The sequence below is a fragment of the Chelmon rostratus genome, chromosome 12 (assembly GCF_017976325.1).
Source record: "Chelmon rostratus isolate fCheRos1 chromosome 12, fCheRos1.pri, whole genome shotgun sequence".
In the NCBI taxonomy this organism is placed as follows: Eukaryota; Metazoa; Chordata; class Actinopteri; order Chaetodontiformes; family Chaetodontidae; genus Chelmon; species Chelmon rostratus.
This window is the reverse complement of record NC_055669.1, coordinates 1,583,841-1,604,717: the sequence shown is the minus strand read 5'-3', so window position 1 is coordinate 1,604,717 and position 20,877 is coordinate 1,583,841. Positions and strand designations below refer to the sequence as shown.

General features: G+C 40.9%; 1 long non-coding RNA gene across 1 annotated transcript in view; it reads right to left on the bottom strand.

The window, feature by feature from the left end:
* LOC121615636 overlaps positions 1–20,877 on the bottom strand; it is a 43,623-nt gene that overhangs the window by 1,170 nt on the left and 21,576 nt on the right. The window contains exon 2 of the long non-coding RNA XR_006007267.1: positions 8,116–8,256. This is a non-coding gene — a long non-coding RNA (uncharacterized LOC121615636). The remainder of the gene's footprint in view (positions 1–8,115; positions 8,257–20,877) is intronic.

Below are 20,877 nucleotides of genomic sequence, written 5' to 3'. Positions count from 1 at the left end.
CTTCAGTCATTTCAAAATGTCTGCTTTTACGCTGAGAAATATCAAAGTCAAAGTCAAAGTCAGCTTTATTGTCAATTCTGCAGTATGTACAGGACAAACAGAGAATCGAAATTGCGTTACTCTTCAACCCTTTTTGTGACAGGACATATGTTAAAAAAAGAGATAGATAAAAACTGTACAATCTAAATAAAAACTGTACAAACTAAGTAAAAAAACTGTGCAATCTAAACAATGAAACATTGAGAATGTAATAGTGCAAATGTAAATGTAAACGGTAAATATCACATTCTATTGAACAGGTTACCAGACTGAGAGAACATTCATGCTCTCAGGAAGATAACGTTTTGGACTCTTCAATAAATTTCTGTAGTGCCCCTCTCCACTTTGCAGACAAAATATTTTGATTTCAAAAAGCCCCTGAAATATACTACATTCATGCCACCAAAGGGAACAAACCCCTCCGACTTCATTATCTCCAACAAATTTCCTCTAGTTCCCATGTCAGGAAACAATTTACACTGCATTTTGACTGTTGAGAAGAGTAGCAGAATAATCAGTAAGGTAACAACTCTCTTCAAGGTTTCTTTCTTTCAGAGTTTGTGTCCCATAATGATGTATTTATGTGAGATGCTTTCCCACTCCAGAAATAACAAAGAGAAGATCCTTAACAGTTTTAAAAAGCTCTATCAGTTCAACCTAAAAACATCAGCGAGAAGGAAAAAAAGTTGTAGTAGATCCAATGAGGCTTTGTGGGAAATCTTTTTGTACAATCTGCTAATTTGTGCAGATAAATCATGAAAACTGGAAATGAACAGTGGTTTAAAATCAGGATAGCTTTAAAATACAACTCTGATCTGTCATCCCACAGCTACACTAACTTGCTCTGCTTCCTTATGTTTATGATAAACTGCTTCACTTGTATAGCACTAACGCATTTAAAATGACATCTCAACTCCGAGGTCTATTTCATATGTTGCGCCTCCCAACTCTGGTAGCAGCAGCCACACAAAGTATAGCAGCACACTGGCTGACTGCAGGCCCAGTTTGTGCCTCTCACAGATAGCTACTAGTAGTGTTAGCATTAGCAAGCCTGACAAACACAGCAAAAAACACAGTGTTGTACACGAACAAGGTTCATTATTCTGCGTGGCAGTGAACACAACACATGGGCCCGCTGATATCGTGCTGTATCGAGAGCTGGACAAGATGTTTATGGGCTGACGAACAGGATGGTTGCTGCCATTTAGTGTACTGACACTCCCCCACAGACACACATCAGAGAGCCTAGGAGAGCTGCTAGGCCAGCTCCAACACAGGCCCCCACACAGCCACTCTCTCAAAGGGCCAGAAATGTGCATCTAGTGACTGTCAAAGCTCCACCAGACTCCCTGTCTGTCCAGCAGAGACACAGCCAGTCTGACACTAGTCTGACAGCTCTGTCCATGCTACACCGAGGTGGTCTATCAGTCTTTCCCCTGTACCCTGATCCTCAGAGACACACAACATAAACACCAGGCCACGCCTCCTACAGTCAGTGCCAAGTACTGCATTATTTAAATGTGCTGGGAGCGACGATTCTAGCAGCTGCTAATTGTTCTTGTTGCTGTTGTCATCATTAGTCTTTAACTTTCTGACAACAGTGTGCCAGGCTCACTTAGCTTGGAATTGTGCAACTCGACCATCCCAAAACACAGAAAGCTACATGATCAATAGGTTTTCGCGTTGGCAAAACACTCTATTAGGCTAACAAATCTGTCATTGAATCTCCATCCTTCAGAAACTTACTATGTCAAAATTAAACTCTGGAAGCTGGCGTAGTTAATAGTTGTGAATCAAGATTTCCAATATTAGAAACAAGTACCTGGTGAAAAGTAAGAACAGATACAAATTTATTCAACATCTCGTATGTTAGGGTGCTCATTTCATCGTCACTGTGTTGCTACAGGCTGACTTAAGTCATTGACAATTTAAAGTGAATCAGTCAAGGATGGAGGAAGCAGCAGGAAGAAGTTTAGTTTACGCTCATTTTTTTTTAAACCTAACCTAAACTAAACCTTTTACAACAAAATTGTCCCAAGACATTTATTCCATCAATCTAAACACTGATTAAACAGGTAAGATACAAAAAATAATAACATATGGCAGTACAATTGACAATGATTTGAAGTAGTGCAATTAGTTTAGAAATCCCCAGCAGGTTATGGTAATCAAGCTTTAATATATTTCAGTAGTAACTGCTGCCTTGAGCTCTTTGGAGAACAGACACAGATGATGATATTTTTATTTTTATCGTGAATCTCATTCCATCCCCTGTGGAGCTCTGCATAATTTGCTGCATTATCCTGTCATTGCTGTCTTTTAATAGTTAAAAAAAGCTTCAAATAAAATATTAATAAAAAGATTGTTTTTACTGTCACAGTAACCTACATCCATGACCATTCACTGACACTGCCACAACAAACTCAAACATAAGTACAGTCAGGAAAGATGAAAACAAATTGAGGATGGTGGTGTTACAGCTACAGAGACATTTTAGAAAATAAAATAAATCAAGTATTAAATCCAAGTAACAAACCGCTTGTGCTACTTGTGATGTTTTCTGTGATTGTGAAGTGATTTTTCATTGTTCAGGCTCCATAATTTCCTGCTGGTACAAAATGGTTATATACTAACTACAAAAACACTGTCAACATACAACTTTGACTCCAAAAAACACTGTTCAGAATGTAAATAGAGACAGAATGGAATCATTTGCAAACGAAGTGGGTTTCCAAAGTGTCTCTGAGCCCATGTAGTGATATCCTTTGTACAATCATCTTTCACAAAGTGGTGAACCAGGATGTGTTGGATGAAGCTGTCAGTGTTGGAGCAGTGCAGTTTGGGTTTAAGGGTTCTATCAGCTAGCAAGTGGACTCTGAACATCACTTGTTACATATCAACTGTCAACTCTGAGAACCTAAAGGTTCCCATGGAGTTGGGGTACAGGCGTTATTTCAACACACACATCCAAGATAGACTCAGCCATGGCTGATGGTGAGGCTGTGTCACTAATGTGAAGCCTTTATTCAGGGCTCTAACTTAAGGGTGCCATCCCTTAAGAAAATGATCAGGAACGATAAAAGCATTTTGGGACAGTCGCAGGATGGAGGCAATTAAACCATAACATTAGTCTCTGACAAAGTTGTTGATGTGGAATTATGAGAGTACACAGTTCAAGAGCTTGCAAACACACTGACACATGCAGACACAGCAAGAAGATGAACTACACTGTCATCTGAAAGCAGTGGTCCTGCCGCGGCTGTCACTTACAAAGGTGTCCCAGAGGGCTTCACCAGCAGAGGAGACAGGGACAAACACGAGGACAAACTCCACGCTTCTGAGCAATGCTCCTTCCAAAGGAAGGCGGTGCCCCAATTTAACAAGTGTGAGTCAGATCTCCACAGACAGACCTCAGCTTTGTGAATGGTGAGGACACCACAGTGTGATCTTATGTCCACAGACGTCGTGCCGGGTCTCCCAACGTGCTGCTGACTGTCTGTGCTTGTGGTTTGTGTGTGAGCATTTTGAGCCTTAATAAGTCAAATATTTGTTATAAACCTGTAAACCACCACGCATCACTTTCAAAATCCAAATAATTTTGGTATAGAATAACCATTTTATAACATTGACTTTGGGACAGTTTCAATTGTATTTTGGGGTGAAGGTGAAAAAAGTTAAGTGAGAGTCCTGTGTTATTGTCCCTTCTTCTGAGTTTCTTGCTTCTCACTTTTTCATTTCATGTTATGTTATGTTTGGGAAAAAACATTTGTCCTTAGAGAGTCTGAGCAGTATTAATAAATACTGTGCACAATATTATACAAGCAGTGTTATCAAACCAGATTAGTTGAATATTAAATGTGTTCTTTAATAAAGGCACACAGTAGTTCCCCAACCACACACACACACACACACACACACACACACACACACACACACACACACTCATGTGCAAACATGAACACACACATACACAGTGTGGATTATGAATAGTCTTTTCTAATCTGGGAATATGAAGCCGTTGATATTGAGATTGAAAAATCTGTATGGATGATTAATTATGAATATGAAAATGGCTGGAGGTCTGCTTGTGTGTTTTCTATTTTATTAAAACAGTATGTGTGTGCGTGTATGTGTGTGTGTGAGTCTGTGTGCATGTGTAGAACTGATTAGAATCTTCTAATCTGCCATCAAAATCGCACACACACAAACACAAACACACACACACACACAGTCTGGTTTCCATAATTTCTGGGGACATCACATAGACTTATTTCCTGGAGACTTACCCTAACCTTAACCTTAACCCAAGTCTCCACCCAAATTGCATTATGGGGACCTGTGTTTTGTCCCAATAAGGAAGGTTAGTCCCCACAATGTGACTGTGTGAACACATTTATGTCCCCACAATGTAAAGAATATAAGGTACACAGAGAGAGAGAGAGAGAGATAAGGCTGTATTTCTTTTACAATCACTGTGTATTATTACAATGCATCCATTCTCACAATGTAGGTGGATGCTGTTTTGTTTTGGCACTTTCCTGTAATGGCCAGTAGCTAGGAGTCTGTGTCGAGAACTCGCCTGACGTCTGAACTTTATTGGACTCATCTGAATCTGCCCTGAATCATAAAGTTTTCTTCCCAGACTGTGCAATGTATTTTAAACTGGCTTGCCTGTTTGCTTCGCTTCCTTTCTCCGTCTTCATCTGGACATGTTGCATATCGTGTCGTAATTGTATGTGAATATGATGTTTTGTGTCTAACGCCTGGAGCCTTTATTCTGTGTATTTCATTCCAGTGCTGTCTGTTTATGGATTATTCTGCTAGCTGCTCAGAAGTGACTTGGAAAATTCTGATTCAAGTACAGCCCAACTTGAGACAGTCTTTGTAGCTCACCAAAAGTTCAAAAGTGAATCACTTCCAGTCAGTGTCTGCTTCAAGTCAAGTCACTTTTATTTATATAGCCCATGATCACAAATCACAATTGCTTCATGGGTCTTTACAATCTGTCCCTGACAGTTAAGACGCCTGGTCCTGACTAACTCCACTCATTTGGAAGCATGTTACATGAGAATCATAAAGTGAAACTCAATTCATTCACTCAACAACAATGTCCACATCAGTATGTTTTGTGAAACAGGAGCTGGAGTGAAGCTCTGCAGTGTTGTTCCTGACATACAGCCTCTCTGCTGCTGCGTTAGGACGAGGGGACGTCATCGTTGTCCACAGCTCTGTTCAGATTAAACACACTGTAGAGTTATTTTCTGCACCTGAACAGAGGTGCAGTTTGGAGGTTTAGAAAAAGCAGCAGTGTGTGTTGAGTTCAGTGCTCAGTCTTGAACGCTTACCGTTTGTTTTGTTCCTGGTTGAGTTCAGTCGAGAGTTGAGATCAGTTTTTTCATCCACTTTTGTACTACAACTATATTTTGATGTTTCTGAGGCCTGAAACACATGATGTGCAGCATCTGAGAACTTTTTAAGGATCTTTGAGAATAATGTATTATGTGATTACTCTGTGGTTCTAGTACAGGACAGGGCCATATGTTTCCATTTTACCACGAACACACAGCACATATAAACACCCACATACACACACACACACACACACACACACACTGACGCACTGATTTCATTTGGATTAGGAACATATGTCCTCCTCATTTCCTGCACAACACAGTATCAGACAGAGCGAGGAGAGGAAGTCAGAAAAAGGTGGACCAACAGCAAATCTCTTGTCTACTTTTAATATCCCACAGACATTTTTGTCTCTTCTTTCTTCTTGCCTCCGACCTGTACTTTCACATGCTGGAATGAATCTATTTTGAGCTTACCATGCTCTTGCAGGCAGGAAATCACTGCTGTGATTAGGCTACACATCTCTTGCTTTCAAAAATCAAAGCTAGGAATTAGCTGACACACTCACACACTCTCTCTAAACCCATGATAGTCATGAGAGAGAGACAGTGGGTTCCAGTCCTGGATGCCTGCAGGCCTATTCTTTCCCACAGAACACTTGGCTGCTGTTCATTTTTGGATTTATGAATTTGAACATCGTATTATTCTGTTTACCAGAAATCAGATGTGGACAGCAGGATAGCTGAGATGGGAGCACAAAGTACACACATTGGGTGTATTCAGATTGCATGTTTTCTATATCCTCTGTTGTGTGTGTTAGCAATCCAGGAGAAAACCAGAGCGTTCTATGGGTCGCTTTTCCTCCACTCATCTCAGTGTCCTCAGGTCAGATCAGATGCCCAGGGCAAATTTTAAAGGAGGTCTAGCGGCAGCCGTGGGGGATGTTGAGAGACTCAGATCAGAGAGCAGCCTCCATCTACTCTTATATGCATAGTTAGTGATTCTCTTCCTTGACCCCCTCTCTCCTCCGCTCTGCCACACTGACAGTGATTGCTGTACGGTCAGTGCATCATTCACAGACAACTGTAGCACACATGAAGCCACTGAATGTAACAACATTTATAGTTTATATATTATTCAAATTACCTGATATATATATATATTGACTCAATGCTGAATAATAGCGTTGTTATGCTATTACCACCAGACGGGCGTGTTTTTCAGTGTTTCTACTGTTATACTGCAGCTCTGTGATGTGGTTTCTTTATATGAATATTTACAGTATTCTTATGATAAGCCTTTTTCACAACATTTTGTCTCGTCATAGCAGGAAAAGCATGTGTTACCAATAACATTAATGAAGCTCCATTTCATTAAAGTGTACCAGGTTCCTGGCACTGGCTCACCTGAATGGAATGCAACCATTATTAATGTTATTTGTTACAGCTGTTGTTTTTCTGCTTGAACAAGTCAGAATGTCTGCTATGAAAAAGGTTGGTTCTCAGAGTGAGTATTCATCACAGATAAAAAAAGGACTGGGTTATATGTCAGATGAAAAGCAGATTTATCAAAGATAAGTTTGAGGTCATTTAGAAACAGTGACTGCATTATATTGTTTGTCCACCAGAGAGAACTGACAGCTTGATTTCTGCATATCTCGATCACAATTCTTCCAAAACATTCTTTTTATTCATATATTATGAGTTTATGTTCAAGAACAAATATTGACTGACAAAAAGGAGATTTTTTAAAACTCTCAAATGTCAAGCAGCGTAGAGAAAAATCAGTATTAGTCGGGCTATTGTTACATTATCTCACATAGACTCAGCGATTTTCACCAGCATCATTTCATTTTTCTGCATCCAAACGTTGCAGCTTTTGATTACTGTTATAATACATACAATGTCGACATAAAGTCGCTGTAATTTGAAGGCGCAAATTATTAACGCAGGGGAACAAAATAAGTCATTTTTGGGAATTACTACACAAAGATGCTTCGACTTCTGTACAACATTCATTCATACAAGGGGATGTAACAATAAGAAAAACTCATGGTACAATAATACCTCGATATTAAGGCCACAATACAATATTTATTATGATAACAAAAAGAAAGAAAAAATAGTTGAAAAAACTTTAACTTCAAGAGCTTCTGCTTTCCTTGTTTCTTAGAATAAAAGTAGCCATGCCAGGCCTAAGCATGTGCAAAAAATTGTCTTTTTTCATCATCATTATCATCAACAACAACAGAACATATCTTCTTCTTCTTTTCTTCTTCTTAAAGGTGCAGCAATGCAAAACAAGGTCCACATGCTGCAAATTAGACACACTGGCCTTTTACTTCAAAAAAATAATTTGCCCATTTCTCTTGGAAAGTGTGAAACTGTGCATCTACTGCTGACAGCCGCCGTGGTACACTGATGTGTTATCAGCTGCTCTGTGTGTGCTGTGTTCAGGGACCACTCAGAAGAACGCGTTTATCTCTAAAATTTCTATATTTATGAATTGCCTTGCGGGTCAGATCAGGCGGTCTCTCAGGCTGTATACAGCCCACAGGCTGGAGGTTCACCAGCTCTTTTGTAAACTGAACATATATCAAATGTCCCGCTTACTTTCATTTAGTCTGGGCTTGTTTTTATGCAACACAGTCTTTTTGTAATCGGTATCAGTTTATACACAGAAAAAGGGAGAACATCTCCAGTTTTGTAATATAAAAAACCTTACTGGTTTGGAGCTGTCCTATTGGCTAGCCTAGCACAGCGGTCTTGATTGTGACTCTTGACTGCGCATCAGGTTATTGGCTGTTGGAACTGGACGCCTCCCCCTTCTCCTCCAGGTGCTGCAGGTTGTCAGTAGGTGCCACAGCTGTCAAAAAAAGAGACACAAAATGATCAAACATTAAGAATGAATCATGCAGAGCAACTGCCAGAGCCTCTGCGTGGTAATTAGTCAAATTACTGATAGGACAGAATATCTGGCACGCCTCCGATGAGGCCGCAGCACTTCCTGAAAGTTTGTGCATTGCTGGTGCTGCCTTGATTCAAGACATTGTAGTGTAAATGTGAAGTCATTCTAGAAGCTTGTTATATTCCCTAACTAAAAAGAAGACAAACAAAACAAAAACAGAACACAACAGGAGAAGTAAACGAAGGGCATAGGAGAGTGAAAGCCATCTAACGACAGCAGCAGGACAATTCAAAGAGAGATATAAAGACACACTGTTAGAGAAATTCATTTTATCTTTTAAGATATTAGCTTGTCATAGCTTGTAACCAGTCCTCAATCTCCCAAACTGTCCCAGAGTGACACTCATTCAGTCCTGCTTCATGGTAACCTCTAAAAGTCGTGTGACCTGTACGGCTCTGTGTCTCATGCATCATCCAGACCACAGATCAAGCATCCATGACCACATTCATGTTTCATCCGAGCTTGGAGCTGTAAAATGACACAGCTGTGCCTGATATTGGACACAAATAACAGACTGAATATGTGTATTAAATGAAAATGCATTAAAAAAAATTGTGATGGCCGTATACTGTTTCCTGGAATGGGTACAGTATACATACGTGGATGGAGTGATACACCCCAGGAAAAATCTTCTAAAAATATAGAAGCCCTCATGACAGCAGAAAGTGTCAGTGCATTGCTGAAACCTTGATCACTGCTAGATCACAGCATTGAGCTACAAAATTAGCTAATTAGGGCTGCCTCCAAAGGCCCCCCAAGTTGAATGTCACATATTTATCATATTCATATTTAAAGCGTATTTAAGAAGGTTAGGGTTAGACATAAGTGATAAAGCTGAGTATTCATATTTAGATTTATGTAGAATAAATATGACATATGACCAAACTGCAGGGAGCACAGTGGGGTGGGCCACAAACAATATTTAGTGCACACAAAGTGGACCACTGCACCACTGGACTGACCGACCTCAGGTGAGGTTTTATTATTCAAAGTGGCTCAGAAAAGGTGTTTATATTACATTCTTTATGAACAGAGTAAACCATGTGTGAGTGCCCACTTTCAGTGTTGAACCCTCTGCTAACAGGTTCTGCTCGTCTTCCAGTCCTTATTGGCTCAATCACTTTCAAGTTTTCCTGTTCTTTATAATCACTGTCTGGTTTTCCTTCTAGTTGTAGTCGTTGTGAAGCTTTTCCTGTTTTTAATCCTTATCAAATCCACATCTTTTACTTGCTGACATCATCACTTGGCCCTGCGCTGATTGGTTAATGACTCGCTGTAGTGCCTGTGTGTGCACGAGCTCAGTGGTCCAGATGGTCACTCAGTGGGAGCTGGAGTCCAACCAATGACCTGCTCGGTGTACTGCAGCGACACAAACAGCAGTGTCTCTGCTACTGTACATTTGTAAGTAGAAAAAACAGAAACCACACACCCTGAGCAACCCTCTGTGCTTCACGTTCTTTAGTTTTCAGCTGTCTTTATTTGATTTTTTCCAGAATATCCATCCCATTTTCTGAATCTGTTGATTCTGCAGTCAGTTGCACACCAGCGCAACAGTAGTTTTTCAAATGGCCATCATTTCATTCAATCATTATTTAGATTCGCTGAGAAATCATTGAGAGCGACCCTCATTTCCAATGATGCTGAGGTTACACCATGGAAAATACAAACATACAAGATCTTAAGGAGATAAAGACATTTAAAGTCACCAACAATTGATCAAAAGAAAGAAATAACACAAGGTAAGAGAGTCCTCAACCAAACTTGTCCAAGGAATCATTGTTTTTCTATGCAGACACTGCATGGAACAGACATTTAAATAACAAAATGAATATCATTTACTTAGGTCTGAATTAATGTCATTTTTATGAGCCTATATCAATGTGAACAGACTCCTGGTTAAAACCTGTGGAGAATCTATATTGATTACTAGATACTGAACTAGTCCTCCACCAAGGAGGCAGTCAGTGCTCAATACAAAACCCACAGCTCAACTACCAATGATTGAGTCCTTATCTCAACCAAAAGCTTCTCTTTAGGACCCCAGGAAGCAAAAATTCTCAGTTTGAGACAAAGTACAACAGTTCGCCAATGAAAAAAAAAAATATGCAAGGCCTCCCACATCTAATGGACAAGCTTTTAAATTCTCCGACAGCTCCGGAGTTACCTCTCGTGGTCTGGCCAGTGCTCTGCTGTGAGCTCCAGGGAATGGCCGGCATGCAGGTCAACAGAGTACAGAGGATGGAGTTGGCTAATAACCCAATTCTGTAGAACGGGTCAACTGTGAATTACATATTTTTGCCTTGTTGCTAGGAGCTGGCAAGATAATCAACGATCACTATCAGGACAGACTGGACCTCTTCCACTGGTGAGTAACATTAGACGCGCACATTTTCTGAATTGATAAATATTCTGTGGGCTGGATGGGAAGCACTGGCGGGCTGGATGTGACCCGCCGGCTGTCTGTTGAAGATAGGTTGGGTCTAGAAAGACTTCCCGTTTGAAAGTTGGAACGGCAACAGGTGGGAAGATGCTTAGCCTGGACCGTGGCTGTGGCCTGAAAACTCCAGGATAAACATGCAGGTCTTCTTCAGTTCAGCCTGTAAGCAAGCAACGTCTTCACAGACGTCAATGAATGCGTTGTTGAAGGCCAGCCATGAATACATATTTCCAGAACATACAGAAGAGATCAGAGAGAGCAACACGTTACATCACTGATCATCAGATGATCAGACATGTTGGAAACACACCAACCACCAAGATGATTCTAACCATTTTAGTTGGAGGTCAGCTACTTTGGCATCAGGCACCTGGACAGTAAAGCCACGAAGACGGGACGAATCAAAGAGAGTGTACTCTTGTATCTAACATGTTTCCCCAGGTTCCAGGTAAAGATTTCACAGTTTTCATGTATTTTTTTGGAGAATGTGTGGAAAAACTACTTAGAGTAGCCACTTTAAAGAGTAACTGAGCAGCAGGCTGATAAGCAGTGTTTCACTACCAGGTGTCAAATCTGTTGCACATGTAACGAGACCCAACATTGATGTCATGGTGCACTGGTGGATCACTACAGAAAGGTCAAAATTAACCAGCAACGTCAGCGAAAACAAGATTTCCAGCTGCACTGCATTCCTGCTGTGCTCTGACACAATTCTAATAGAGTTTGAGTCGTTCTGCCATGTTTCATGTTTTACAGTATAAATACGTACCTTTCTGCGGATGGTAACAGATTCAATGAACCTCTTGTTATTTGTTATTTCAAGTTATTTCTAGCCTTCTCTGTCATCACAACAAGGCTGCTGTCATTAACTTGCATTATTGTTCATTTTGTCTGACAGATGTGATCATAAAATAATGATCATCTGCACCACAGCAGGTAGGCAATGACTGCAGGGCAGCATATTTATGAGCCACCGTCAGATTTCACACTTGTTCTTTTGTCTGACAACAGTAACTGAAAAAGACGTAAATGAGAACAACTGTATCTTGAAAATGGCACAGCATGAGCAGCAGTCTGCAGCAGCAGCTCTCGCTGACCACTGAGCTTGTTTTTTTTATCACTTTAGTTAACAAACCGTGCACCATGGACACTATTTGAGTTTGCCCTGGTCTTTCTACTGGTTTTTGTATTGCTTACGTTCACATCTGGAGATGCCAAGGGCAGCCATGGTCCCAGTGTTTGGACCAGGGCTCAGCTCATGAGGTAATACAGCAGTACTTCCTGGGGACAGACCCCATGTTCCCCATTGAGGGGGAAGGGACGGGGAAGCTGTGCCGGGGTTGAGCACAGTCCTCCTGTCAATCATGAGGATGGATGAGCTAGCAGTGCTGATTCGGCACTAGAGGGAATAGCAGCAGTGTGTAATTGAGCTGTTTTTGGAGACATGGCTAACCAAGCTAACTCCACCTGAAACTTGGACTGCTTCAATATGATGTGGGCAGACAGGACAAAGGAGAGTGGTGAGAGGAGGAGTGAAGTGTTGGCAGTATTTGTAATGATAGATGGTGTAACTCTGTGCACATCACTATGAAAGAACAACTCTGGCCTAAAAACTTTGAGCTGTCAGCCTTTAGCATGAGGCCATTCTATTTCATCCACTCAGTTACCAGCAGACTGCACGCACAACACCTTCATGGCCTCCTTGGTATTTCTGGTGACTTTAACCATGCCTCTCTGTCCTTCACTCTGCCCACATTCACTCAGTCTGTTACATATTACACCAGAGACAACACAATACTGGACTTATTTCATAACACAAATATAACTCATCACCTCTCCCTCCCCCAGGAACATCTGATCATGACCTGGTGCACCCCCTGCCCGTGGAGAGGTTTGTATACAGGCAGGAAACCAGCTGACAGCCTGCTGTCACTCGCACAGTGACAAGATGGTCCAACGAGGCCGATGAGGCTCTGACGGAACGCTTTCATACAAGTGTGTGGGAAGTACTTAGTGATGTTCATGGGGAGCACACTGACAGTTTTACACACTGAATAACGGACTACATCAACTTCTGTGTGGAGAATGTCGTACCCACTAGAACTGTACAGAGTTTTTAGGTCAAGAAATAAAAAGGATCTGAAGAATGTGCACAGGGAGCAGAGGAGGACAGAGAGGTAAAGCAGCTACAGGAGGAAGGTGGAGGAGCAGTGGGAGCTGAACAACATCAGGGAAGTCTAGAGGGGCCTTAAAAGCTCTGGCTGCAAGAAGCCCAACTCCCTACATCTACTTCCCACAACATTCAGCTCACAGCCAGCCTGTACATCGACTGCATTACCACTCAATGGCCTACCTTCCACCCTCTACCTACAGCATGGATGTTTAAAAAAAAGTTTGATTTTGGCAATTCAACATTTTTTTTTACTATTATTAGGCACAAATAATATATTTGTTTTACATTTTCAATATATTTAATCTACACTCAGAGGACACGTGCTTATGCAGTCATCCTCATCGACACAACGTGAGCCTCAGCTTTGATTGCCTCTGCCTCAACATGTCTACCACTGACATTAACAGTGTGTCATCTTCAGAAACAAAACCCCCTGTACTGCTTATTAAACAGCTGCCAAAGTCTACTGTGGGACTACTTTGCCTACAGAGACACTATTGGACGACACCCACCGACATCGAAGGCTGATTGTAAAATGTACTATAAAACAGCGAGGAAACAAGGAGGAAGACACCAAGACCTCGACAAGGAGTAAAAAACACAGCGGGTTATGAATAAGCCAGCTGGTTAGTCAGCTAGTAGGTTGCCGATTATATCAAATACATAGTGCATAAGTAGCATAGCATATCTATGTCAGGCCTGCCCTGCATCATTCATAACATGACAAGCATATTAGAAAATGTGATTTCCATACTGACAGTACTGAGCTACAGTTATTTGGGGGTCTCATTTTAGTGCTTTTTAAAAGGGTTCAGTAGTTAAATACATGTCACTTGTATTGTATTGTATTGTATTGTCATGTATTTTGTACTGCGTGATTGTCATTGCTCGACTTGTTTTAATTAGAGACTTTAAGTGAAACCACCAAGCAATCAACCGTAAGCCCACCATTACCACCACCCTTCATCCTTCAACTGACCCAGCAGCATCCTAAAGACAGTGAATCAGTATCATTTCAGTTTCACTGAGTATTGTGATACTAAACTTATTATTGGTATCAAAGTCAAAATGTTGGTATTGTGACAGCACTATTCTACACTGACCACTTTCTGTCAATTTTACAGAATTACTGTGATATTTGGCCCATTACATTCAATTAGAACACGGCGCTCCTAAATACTCAATTCTGATTGGTCAATCGCCAAAATTCAGCTGTGTTTATTTCTCGACAGACGACCGCCTGCTCAGGAATTCCTAACAGTCACAGACTAAAGGGGCAATCCGTTAATGTACCAAGCTCAATAACAAATCAAAATGATTTGAGAGGCGACATACGGAGCATTTTCCAGACATTACTTTTAATTTGTTTGGAGAGGACAAAACACTTGACGTGTGGCTGGAGAATGACATGTCCTCAGCACAAAGACAAGGAAAGTAAAGAACAACGCTGGACCGACAGGAGAAGCGATATTAAGACACAAGAGACTTGAGGACACAGAGATTGACCAGGGGTCCGTTTCACAAAGCAGGTTCAACAAACTCTGAGTGTAACCCTGAACTCTGAGTTGATCTACTCTGAGATAAGAAACTCTGAGTTTTCGATTCCACAACAGCAGATTTGAGTTAGTTTGATTAACTCAGAGTAGGTTCACCTCGAGTTGAGCGCGTGCACCGCAACTTTAAAAAGACAGCATCAATGGAACCCTGATTTGAGGAGTCACTATGGCAATGGGGAAGCGGGAGGCTGCCTACTTCACGCCACTGGAAATTAGACATTTTAATGCGCTCATACAGTGAATATGAACACGTTTTTAGACGGAAGTCCAACACCGCTGCAGCTGCGAAGGAGAGGGAGACGGCGTGGGAGAACATTGCTGCTCGGGTCAATGCGTGAGTATAAATGTAGTCCTTTGAAATCACAATAATATTACAGGGCAAAACTGCTTGAATGGTTGCCTATTAATTTATTTCATTTAGGTGCAATCCCGCGGGGGAGAAGCGCACTTGGCAGCAGCTTAAAATGAAATATAAAAACATTGTTCAAACAGGTAAGACCTCTGCATGATCTCATGGAGGGAGCTACCTCATTTTGATCATGTTTTACATTGTAAAGTAAATATTAAGTGGCTCCCTTTCATTGTAAAATTGGTTATATTGTGTTCATATAATTTTTTTGTTTTTTGTTAACGAATGAAATAAAATTTAAAAATGAAAAAAGTGTTCTCATCTATATCATGTTATGTTAAATAATTAAGCCTATATTTAAACTAACACAGACTTTTACTCAGCTAACAGAAAGAAGGCAGATGCACGAAGAACGGGTGGTGGCCTAAAAGCGATAACTGTCTGGAAAAGCAAGAACATCGTGGTCTGATAACTATCTCCCGACAAATATTTAATTCTCTGCGCAGTATCGCTGCACCTTCATCCACGGGATCATGATCAAAAGACGTTAACATGCCATGTTAACGAAAAAAGTCACCACCTACTGTGCCTAATGGACTTCCACTGACTGATATTTTTAATGATTTTTTTAATAACAGACGGCAGAACTATGCCAAAACTCGTCTGCCGACTTAATGAATGAATGAGGAAGTGAAATATGCTGTGTGGTTGAAAGAGGGCGGAGACACAGAGAAACTCGAGGTTCCTTGAGTAAAACCTGGTCCCGACCAGGTTAGGTTCATAGAGTCAGTTACTGCGGTAACTGACGGACCTCAGATTGAAGCGGATAGAAATTTGAGATTTGTGTCATGTTATTGAATGCTTTAGTAGTGAGCAGAGTTCTAAGCAGGATAATGTAGACTGAGCAGGTTCCTATGGACAAATTAACCCAGACGGGATGACATTTTATTTATCCTGCTCACGATACATTATCCGTCACATAAACAATGTTCTTTGCAGTGAAAGTGTTTTATACACCAGCCAATGGTCCAAATCACAGAACACAATTAAACCTATTGTGTTGTATTTAGTAGTTATTTTAATAATATTGATTTTTTTGGTTTTTGCTGCTGGCTTTCCCTTAAAGTCAAATTTTATCTTGAAGGTCAATCCGACTTAAAGATGTTCAGGCTTTAAAATTATTTGCCCAGCACTGATCTTTGACAGCTTGTAAGACAATGAGTCAGCAAAACATGAGACAAAAAAAGCAGCTGTCAGAGCTGTGTGTGTGTGTGTGTGTATGTGTGTGTGTGTGTGTGTGCATATTCAGGTTCATGTGAGCATGCATGTGTGCGTGTGTGACAGGGGGTTTCCAGCTCAGTGATAATGGAAGTCTAGCTCCTCCAGCCTGACTCAGCATTATTAAACATACGCGTTACATCACGAGTGTGTCGCTGGTCCTATAGAACACAGTGTTCTGGACTGGCTCGTGGTTCCTCCTGATCAATGTCATTCTCTTTTTGAAATTCTTTTATTCAGAGCTTTCTGAGATCTCCCTCTCTTTCAGGCCCTTCCCTGTTCTGTTTCTCTCACTTGTTTTATTAAACAACATCTTCAGAGATACGGGAGTTCAGGTGATATTAGACTATAAAAGCTGAAGGTAGGGTTAGGGTCTGACAATCCTACCAAGGGAGACAAGCCCTCATGCCACAGAAACTACAGATGAAGTTCTGCCTTTTTCACACCATGAGCTAAATATTGTCAAAAATCCTGAGTATATCTCTTCCAAACGAACACCTAAGAGCTTGTTCAGTGCCTTGGTATCAGTGCTTCTTCTTAATAAATGCTCTGTGGTCTGAAAAGGTGTTGTTTTCAGCTTATGGAAGAAGCTGACAGTGACTGGGCTGCCTTGATCCAGTGGGGAGCCCCCTCCACCACGCTGGGACCACTGTTCCTTGTCGACTGAGCTGGCACTGCCACAGTACTGTCAGTGGGGATGGACAGGTTTCACAGGCATCCTTTACCCTCAAGGTACACAAGCTGTCTTATCCGGGTTAAGCTTTAGCTGCTGCCTCGACACCCTCTCAGAGAGTTCAGGAGGGCAGGCAGGATGTGTGCCTCCACCTGAGTGTCAGATGGGGGGAGGAGAAAAACTCTGATCTTCTGGTGATGGTTTTTAGACGCAATACGAATTTTACTGGCAGCCAGGAGGATCTGTCAAACCTGCTGAGTGCAGTTAAACTGAATGAAACTGAATTCTGCCATATTGGAGCTGGTTAGGTCAGACTGTTGAGGACATTCAGTCAGTCATTTGAACTCTGATGTGGACAACTGCACCGTGTGTTACTCTGTATGTGGACCAAGCACAGGATCATCTGTCATCTGCTGATCACTGATCCAGCACAGTGAAGCTCATGATCAAATGTTTTGGGAGAGCTCAGTGTGACTACCAGCAATGGAGTGAGGCCTACAAGCCATCACATCGTGAAGGTGAGCAGGTGATGATAGAGGCCCATGGTGCAGTTAATCAGCAAAAAACAACAAAACACCTGCAAACATTGTTCACTGCTTGCCAACCAATCGATTCTTAATTGTGATTAATCATGAAGACCTCTAACACACACACACACACACAAGCTAATTATTTATTCTTTTATGCTTTACGAGCATGCTTCCTCTGTCCTTCCTTTCTCCACCCTGCTCCTTCTATCCCTTCTTACCCTCACATCAACTCACCTTAGTCTGTTTTTCTGCTAATCTGTCCTTCCTCCCCTTCTCCTCCCACACACTCTCAGCATGCACTGAGGTATACAGGTTGCTGCAGCGCAGGAGCCCACAGCAAGGGCCCCACCAACAGGGCTGAGCCCACGTGACGGATACCAGTACTGATCTTTCTGCCAAGTTTTTCTGACTGAGCTGAACATGCAGTTATATCATCATGAGGTTGCTAACTGTCCCATTTGAATGTTGCTTTAAGCAGACAACCAGTACAAGACATGTTCCACGTTGGTCCAACCTCAGTCCTGCTTTACAAATACACACAGCCCCCCTGGGCCTGGCTGGGTGTCTGTGTATGTGTGTGATACCATGGCCACCTGGTGTAGCAGAGTGAAGGCAGAGCTACTAATTCTAAACTCACCAAGGCCAGCTGAAGACAACAGAAAGGCAGGGATTATGTTAGCCATCATCTTTTAAATTACTGTATCTAACTGAAGAAAATGTAAGATGTAAATGTATGGAAAATGTTATACAGGAGAGAAGAAAGAAGGACTAGAGCACAGAAAATAAGACAAAAAGTAAACTGCATCACTCAATTAGTCTGATAAATAACATATATTTGTATTGCTGGGCTACGACAAGGATTTTAGTTTCCAAATCAAACAGGACGACGGAGGTCTCTGTATCAGGGACCGTCAGCATTGCTTGTCCAAGGGCCAGAATTGTTCTAAGCAGACACTAAGGGGGCCAGACTCAAATAAATAAAATGACATTTATTTAGACCTAATTAGCCTACTAAAGTTTAATATTTCAGTTTGTTAGAAAATTGATATTCTTGTCATTACTTGTTCATTTTCATTTAGTTATATCAGTGAGAACAGACTCCACATGTAAAATCCATGATAATTACATAATTAACTAGAAAATGCTCTCAGACTTGGTCCTGATCTCAACAAAAAACTTCTCCTCAGGATGTGATATGGAGCTACATTAGACACATATAATTTCTGATTTCTTTACGATTCTGCAGGCCAAGTGGGAAGTTGTAGCCAACTGGATGTGGCCTGCGGGCCACCGGTTGACGATCGCTGCATTTACATTAGATGAAACCACTGAGATTTTGACCTGCCCCAGAGCTCTTTACACATCCACCACTGTCAGTTCACTAGGGCTGCAACTAATGATTTTTTTTTTTTTTGTCGACTAATCTAATGATTATTTTTTCGATTAGTCACGATTATTTCTTTGTTTACAAACACCTATTTTGGGCTTCTGTTCTACCTAACTTGCTTAATAAACCTTCACACCTGTGAAAGTTGCCCTGTTATACTCTAACAGCATACGTTTTTAAACAAATATATTAAAATAATGACACATAAAACATGTATCTGTAACAGCTGATATAATTTTGAACATGTAATATCACTGTGACCAGGACAAAAAATAAATTAATTAAATAATACAAACTTAAAGTGCAAGTGGTAGGAAACAAAAAATCTTTGTAAACAACTAACTCAAAAAAGCTGCAGTTAACCAGCCTTGCAGGTTGAAGACACAATAATGTTTAAACCAACTAAGGAGTTGCTTTTACTTAAAGCAATAAAGTCCATAAAAGTAAAAAAAAAAGCAAAACAAAAAAAAACATCCATTTTGACAGTTGGCAGTTAAAATACCTGAAACAAATTATCACTGACTTTTTACAGCTTAAATATGGAATTAATATGCTCCAAATCACACAGTTGATAAGTAAAAGATGTTTACAATTCAGTATAAACGCTAGTATCGACAGGGCTGAAATTAAGTATGTCAAAGCAGCTTCGCCTGTGATTCATTGATTTCTGCCGTAAAATACGCATTAACGTAAGTGACCTAGCGTTCCCTCAGCAAGCTTCCGACTGATAAACGTACGACACAAACCTATTATGTGAAATGTTCAAACTTTGGAAAGTTTAGGTCGGAGTTTTCGAGCCTCTCCTTCTGTTTGTTCCGCCATAATTCATTCATTCTTCTTCTCTGTTTCCTTGCGTGATGTAAACGGCGAGCGATACTGCCCCCCGCACTTCCTGTAGTGCACTGCAGTTACAGATGACTAGTCGACGTTTAAATTTTCACGTTTATAAATTTTTATTGTCGACGTAATCGATTACGTCGACTAATCGTTGCAGCCCTACAGTTCACACAATTCAACAATCCTGTTAATGCTGCTGCCTACTCAACAGGAAGAACACTTCTGTATAATGGGCATAATTCTTGCATGACATTAATACACAAAACACACATTTGTATAGAACATGCCTTCATTCAACAGAATTATGCCCACAGACCTTAAATTAGAGGTCTCAGCAACATCCTGACTGCACATACATACAATAATCACACAGAGGCTCACAAACATACAAAATAAAAGCAGCACACGTCATTATCAAATGTGTCTGCAGGTCGGGACAAGTTCATCATGTTCAGATATTCACCAAACATCTACCTGCCACTGACAGATAAATGTTCAAATTCACCAGCCACTCAACAATGAATCCATTATTTTGCATTTGAAATGTACCAACCCTTTTCATAGAAAGAGAGGAAACACTGAAAGAGAGAGAGACGCTGTAGGTCTATATTGTGTTACTGACGATGATAACCACACTTAATAGGAAGCAGGGGCACAATCTGAAGAGTACAGTCACCGCAATAACTCCTTTGTCACCCAGAGGGAAGCTACCAGACTCCCTTGAGTTGGGGAAAAATTTACCTTGTGAAGTTACTAACAAGCTCCGTCAATTCAGCAAAGTTATTCCTTTGTTTGTGTAAAAAATACTGTCTCAGTTTTCCTGGTACATTGCTGTAACACTGTTTAGGCTCTTCTGTGTCTCACGTATATTTATGTTACCTGCCGAGATAACGACAGACTCCCTTAAAAAAGGTTTATGTATACAACTTTACGTCAATAGCTGCATTTCTATTACAGTTGTTCGCAAAATAAAAGCAATATTTCTAAATTTCTGCAAAGTTCAAATGCGACTTGCAGGTGTTTCCATTGAACAGTGTTTTGCAAACCAGCCCATATTCTCGGAAATTCTCGGACGTAACGCGAGATTTCATTTTGAGGAAGACGGCCGAAAGTGTTATGCGTCCACTGACCTCGGTGACGTGTAAATGCGAAAAAAGTGTTTCCATTACACTTTTGCGATACACTTTTCGACAGGGTTATCGACAGTATCGATATTTGACAGGATTTTTGAAATATAGGTGTTTCCATTACTGTTTTTTTATTGCGATATTTAGGATTTGCGCATTTCTAGGGGCAATG